The following is a 7,400-nucleotide window of genomic DNA, read 5'->3' as shown; positions in this document are numbered from 1 at the left end:
TGAGATTTTGATAGAAAGAATAGGTTCTTGGCTGCGGCTACACCGCAAGAAAGGTTTTCTTGGGCGGTAGGAAGGGAGTCAAACCAAGGGATAAGGTTCTTTAGTTTCAAGAAAGAGTTTAAGTGTTGCAATTGGAAGTGGACCCGCAAACGAACCAGGATAAAAACCTTGTTGCAGGCTTTTTCTTTCCCTCTCTCTCTTTATTGCTTTAATCGATTATTACTTTGTATAATTGTTTTAATTGTAATATTCTGTTTCTATACTATACTGTTGTAACTCTGATATATATGTTAGCTCTGTATATTTGCTTCGATCTCAGTTGATTGTCGTGCAAGAAACTAAATCTGTTTGTGTAATCTGAGCTATTTTAATCGATTAAATTGCTTGCGTTAATCAATTATTCCTTCTCTGTTAATCGATTAATCTGGGGTTATTTCAGCATTATTTGTTGTTTTTGAAAAGCGGATACTCTGACCACTACACTTATTCAACCCCCTTCTAGGTGTATTTTAGCCACTGATACCTAACACATAGTCTTCTATAGTCAAGGAGTAATTCTATGATTTTGGAATGTCCATCATTAAATGTATTCAATAATGGATTATGTACTAAGGTTCATTGGTCATGCTTCCATATTAATTAGGAATGATTCCCAACAATTTCTATTCTCCAATTCATCATGTTGGTCCAATAAGAAATACTACTATTCTAAAGGGAATATTTTAGCTAAGAGCATTAAATGTCAACTTGAGGTTCATAATCAACTAACTTTTTTAGATCTTTCTTGCTTGAAATAGGAACCTTCTGGATGTTTTTAACTACTGAAAATTTGGGTCAATTCAGAGATTTCTGGCATATTTTCATTAACCTTAAGCCGAAAGTGATTGATCATGCATATTTTTTTAATTCGTGAGAAATGTTTAGTAAATGTTGTGGTTAAGGTAACGATTATTCTTATTATGGTCATTACAATGCAGATTGTGGTCTTTGTGATGTTGATTGTAATCATTATGGTGTGAAAAGTTTTATGATTAAAAAATGATTTTGAATTTGATGTTGCCTAATGCAGACTGTTGATGGTCCAATGCGATTGCATTGCAGACCTATGTGATTACATCATTCTTATACAATGTTGCAATAGTGTGATATATATTTTTGGTACAATGGAAAGAGAAAAAAAAACAAAAGAGAAACTAAGAACAAGAATAAATATCTCTATTAAAATGATGCTGGCAGCCAGTTGGAACCAAATGCCAAATCTTCAGCGCTTCTGATGAATGTGAGCAAAACTTAGCCATGTAATCTGCCACTACATTAGTGTCTTCGAGCACAAAATGGATTTCAACAGTCCACTCAAGGCTGATCCAAGCACGAACCTTGGAAAAAATACCCCGAATAGGAAAGTGACGAATTTGAGTCCTTTCTAAAATAAGTTGGATAGCTTCTAAACAATCACTCTCCAAAATGACATTCTTATAGCCCAATTCCGAACAATTTGAAATCCCTGCTCTATGGCCAAAAGCTATGATAAAATAGGTGATCCAGCTCCAAAATTAGCAGAAAACCCTAGAAGCCATCGACCTATATGATCACGAGCAACACCTCCTCCTCCCATAACCTGAGAACCAGTAGCAAAACTTCCATCCACATTAACCTTTACCTGACCAACTTGAGGGAAAGACCAATGAGTCTTCGGAAGAGAGCCACAAATTATAACCGCGCCAAGTAATGCAGTCTGTAGTTTAATATAATATATCTAGTATATTATGTAATGTGTTCCGCAATTTGATAAATGCATTATACTCTACTTTCGTGCAAGGTCTTTTCTGAGTAGTAATTTATGTCTTTAGTGCTTGAGTGGTCCATCATGTGGTTCAAGATAGAGAAAGCAGAAAAAGTTAGAAGCTAAGGTTCAGTTAGAGGGGAGCATGATAGGAATTCACATAGGAATTATGTTGTTGATACTCCAAAAGAGGAATTTAGATTCATGAATCGTGTTATTTCTTTTTGCACATAGATACTTCACCTATAAGAATCACTAACATTTTTAAATATTTGTCATATTGAGTATACCAATACCAATACTCTTTCATAATAATCCAAACACTTCATCTGCGTGAAAAGTTGGCTATCAGTTCGTGACTTGGGAAGGGATATTTGGGAATGTAAAAGGGAATCATAGTTTCGGGGTTTAGGTAGTTTCTGCTTCGATACATTGTTATTAAAAAATATTACTCCATAATAACTTGTACTCCTTCCATTCTAGATTTTATTTTGACTAAAATATCTTTTTTGTACTATATAAGATATTTTTTCACTTTTTTGAGTAAAATACTAATCTCTTTTGGGGTAAATGATTTCCCCTCCAATCAAGTGTCGTTCATAAGAATCAAATCATTGACCTTTTAATCATCATGGGATCTAGTGGAACCTTACTTACATCATTACACCAACATCTTGTTGGTCTAAAATATCTCTCTTTTCTTAATAGAGGAAAAATAGACTTAACTAATGATATATATAATTATTAAATGATGAAAGAATTGGAAAAAAGTTGATTAATCGTTGAATTTTCTTTTAAAAAAAAGTTTAAAAAAAGTTAAAACAATAAAATATAAGAAATGAAGAAGTATTACTTTTGCCTTGACTAAGCTAAAAATAAACAAGTTTTACTTGGTTTTTACCTTAAAATTTTGTTTCTATGTTTTATGACTAGATATTTCATATGTAGTTGTTTTATATCATATATATCTTACTCTACCGGAATCTTATTTTGTTGAAGGTAATTTTCATCTTAGTCTTTGCTCATTTGTAAATTTTCACCCTCATTTTTTTATGCAATTTTATTCTGTAATAGGAAATGTCCTATGGTTTGCTAGCTACGTCACTATCTTCAGTTTGTTTTTTAATGAAAATTTGAAAATGTAATAATGTTGCATGACCTAAAAATTTTGAGAACATATGTAGCTTGAATAAACATTGTGAATTAACATGCATATGAACAAAGTTGACATATAAAAAATACATTTCGGGTCTGTTTTTATTTTTTACTTATTTACAAAATAGATTTTCCATCCATTATTGATGTGGGATATCCAATATTTATATGGTTATATCGATGAAAAATAATATATCATCTCAACAAGTTAGTTTAATAATTCTCCTGACCATTAAAAAGTGATGTTTCTCATAACACATTAGTTTCATGTGTAGAAAATAATGCTTACCATTTTAGTATGATTAAGACTTAGATATAACATCACTCTATATCATTACCTATATATCTATACTTCATAACAAGAAAGGCATCAATTATTGAACGTGAGAATAAGTAAAAAATAGATATGGAATTTTCGTGAAAGCGATAAATAACTATTTTTGTAAATAACATATGGTCTATTATATAATCAACAATATTGATAGTGCTCAATCACTCAAATGTAGCTTTCACAATACACACAAGAAGCCAATACCCTATATGTAGCAGTGCGGATATCACACATCTCAACTTGTTATTCTAAACCTATTTTGCCTAATAATATAGTATTACATAAAAATATTCATTCATGTGCGACATTTTATTTCCCTTACGAAAACATAACAGAAACTTATGTGGTGCTATATTATTAGATGAGATAGAATTGAGTACATCAAGTTACTTGTGATCTCTTTTCACCACAGTCTCACATGTCTTTTACTATTATTGGAGTATTATATGTTGCAAAAAAGAAGAAAGATATAGCACATAGAGAAAAGGCTACGCGCTTGAACAAAGTTTCTTGAACACTTTCAGTTCCAATTTTGTTTTCCCCATTTTCCTCAAAGGTTAAGAACGATTACGATTTTTTCAAGTTCCCAAATGGAATGTATTGTACGACACAGTAAAGGGACATGTTTTATAACCAAAATTGAATGAAGAGCAACCTTCACTATCCCCAAAAGTTGATAAGAACAAAAGGATTTCTCCAACCCAATTTGTTTTAGTTTGATTATTTATCCTTTTAGTTTCTCACTCTTAGATCTAGTATCTGCACGAAAATGCATGGAAGTCACCTTTAAATGTAGGATTACTATTACCAAGGAGAAAATACGTTTTCACACGAGGCTTTACGTGTCACTCAAGATATTTCATGAAACGTATTCATTTATAAAATATTATTGTTTTTAAAAAAGACTTGCATATTTATTCGGGCAGATAATTTGTACTTAAAAATGTTATATTGTTGAATGATTCAATGTAGTTGCTTTGCATTCCAAAATGAAATGTTTAATATCTTTAAAATATTAAAGATATGATTTGGAATATAAAGATTCTATTTCTTAAATCTTTGAATTTGTACTTAGGACATACTTGTTAGCATGCTTGACCTAAAAATGAATTTTGTTAATATTAACCCTTATGGATAAATAATCAAGAGAAAATACATAACTTCCGTTGAGAAACTAAATACATATATCTTTTTATTTCTCAACCTCGATATGAAGTGGTTTATGTCTTAAGTTTGAAATTTTAAATCAAAACTAGTTTTAAGTTTTATGATATGAGATTCAATTTTTTTGTAAATTCCCTCTCAAAATGTTGTTATCAACCTTATAGTTTCTTGGTTGCAGTCATTGTTGTCACACACCGTTTAGTATCGTCTGCTATCTCATGACACCCTTCAATTTTGCACATGGAGGATGGTCAATCCACGGTGGCTGTTGATGTGATGTTGGTTAGTAATAATGGTCGATAGGATAATGATAGTGCTCATCAATAGTGATAGTTGATTTGGTGATGACATTAATAGTGTTAAACAAGAGAGTTATGGGATGGTCAAGGTGTTGGCTTTGTTGAGGTAGTGGTGGTCGTCATTAGGGTAATGGCGATGGCGCATGGTTGAGGCTGTGGTGGTTGGTAGTGGATATAGATGATGGTTGTGCTAGTGGTCAAGGCAGTGGTAGTGACTAGTGAGATTTATGTGGTATTTGTGCGATTGTAGTGAGGGTAGTAGTAATTATGATTATTGCAGTGTCTTCATTTTTTTTTATCAAAAGCTATACACGACTTTAGAGGAGAGAAATGTGATTTTCACTCTCTTCAAAATGAACAAGGATCCTTTCCATTAATGGTTAATGGAGAGTTAAGTGATTATTTTTACTCATATTTTTCAATAGCAAAAATGTGATTTCATGGTAAACAAAAGGATAGCAGTATTATTGCATGTCGCTTTTTGTGTGATATTATGTAGCACTTGTCTCTCAATTAATGGAGAGGATATCTTACTCCTTCAAAAAAAATTTGGGTTCGTTACATGTTTTTGGTGACAAAACGCAAAAAACTCACTGTATACCCCATTTTTTAATTTGTTGGTCGTTGAACTAGAATTTTAGCTGGGGAGTCTATTATAGGTATATTAACACCTCATGCATCTTTATTAAAGCAATATCCTTACTAATTGAATGAACTAGTTTATATCCTAAATTATTTTGTTTATTTCTTTTAATTATTTAATTATAAATGATAAAATATTTTTTTTTTATTCTTGTGTCTTTTAAGAGTTTATTTTATTACTAATCATTCGTATGTATAATATGAAAATCAAGACTACATAGTAGTTCAAGAAAGAAATTTGTTTGATTGGTTATGTGTATTTTAACTATTTTAAAAAAACATAAGCAACAAATCATGATTGTTGAAATAATGAGTCAAGGAAAAGAAATGAATACTGACAACCATTCCTCTATCCTTAATTAAGAAAAGACTCATATTTATTTGCTTCAACAATCATTATTTATTATTAAAGAAAATATTTTTTTTGTTATTATTGTTATTGTTGTTTTTATTTTGAGGATTTTATAATTTTTAATTAGTTATTATTAATTACTTATTATATCAAAATAAGTTTTTTAAATTGAGTCCTCATCCTAACCATTAATTCTAGGGAAATCTGATAATTTGAATTAGTGAGTAGATCTAAACCAATAGATTTCCCTAGAATTGATGGTGAGGATAAAAAGTGATCCCCACTCTAATTTTATAAATAATAAAAAGTGTAATATATATATATAAATTATTTAAATGAAAAATAAATTTGTAAATAGGTGAATACCCATAAGACAGATATTATGATATTCGTTCTCACCCATAAGTTATTTTTATGAATACTCATTGCGGATACCCACTGGTCGAATATTTTTGTCATCTCTAATCCAAGTCTAATCCAAGGAAAAGAGGTGAATCATCGCGATCTCTCATCCACCTTCATTATAACTTACTAAAAATATGTTATTTGTTATTCATTATTAAAGTTTCTAAAATAGTCATATATAAAAAAACTACTTCTTTTAAATAAATATTTAACTATTTTTGTGTAACTAAACTTTATTATTAATTAGTTAGCGGCATGTAAAATAAAACTTAGGAGAAATGAAAATAATAAAATAATTATATAATAATATTAGTATTAATAGTGCTAGTATTATTAATTACTTTTAGAAAGAATATTGAAAATAAAACTAAGAAAATAATATAAAGAAGAAAAAACAGAATAGTTACAGTACAATCTTGCAGGTTAATGTCGTAAAAAATGTGGAGCACTGCTGCGACCAAAAAGTTAGTATATTAGTGTTGGGGATTGCACATATGAAGAGTATGACACAGAAAATTGTGTATCAAAAAATTTAGATTTTGTGTGCATTGTGTTGTTGAGTTCTTCTAGTGTGTATCTCCCACCCTTATTTATAAGTTCATTAGTGTCTACTAATTCATGTTTGATTTTATTTTTATAAGAGTCATTAATTTTCTGATGCATCTGCAAAATCACATAATAATCATGCTGCTAATGATAATATGTATATAATTAGAAAACTAAGGGTGTGTTTGTTTTGACAATTTTCTGTTTTCATTTTCAATGAAATCAGAAAATGAGGGTGAAAGCATGTTTGTTGTGTTGTTTTCATTTCATATTTTTTAAAACATGAGTTTCATCATCCGGAAATTTTGAAAATGAAAAAATATCATTTCCAATATTTTCAATAATAAGACAATGACATTTTATTGAAAATTTTAAGACTTTTATTACTCCATTCGATCTATATCTTTTGATGTTTTAACATTTTCATGTTATTCAAATCTTTTGATGTTTTGAAAACCCAATATACATTTATATTTTACTTTCCAATTATACCCTTATTTATTACTAATATTTTCTCCACATGTTTTTTCATTTCATTTTTAATCCAGTTTTTTATGTGTATTAAATGTGACTATTTTATTCAAATTTTATTGAATATTTACTTCATTTAATATTTTTTGAAACTATGTGCATAACCTTAAACATCAAAAGATGTGAAATGAGGGGAATATTATTTTCAATTACTCTCCACTAATCAAGAAAATGCTGAAATTAATTGATGAG

Source organism: Lupinus angustifolius, chromosome LG13 (genome assembly GCF_001865875.1).
Source record: "Lupinus angustifolius cultivar Tanjil chromosome LG13, LupAngTanjil_v1.0, whole genome shotgun sequence".
NCBI lineage: Eukaryota > Viridiplantae > Streptophyta > Magnoliopsida > Fabales > Fabaceae > Lupinus > Lupinus angustifolius.
The sequence above is the reverse complement of the archived record's forward strand: the minus strand, read 5'-3'. Positions refer to the sequence as shown.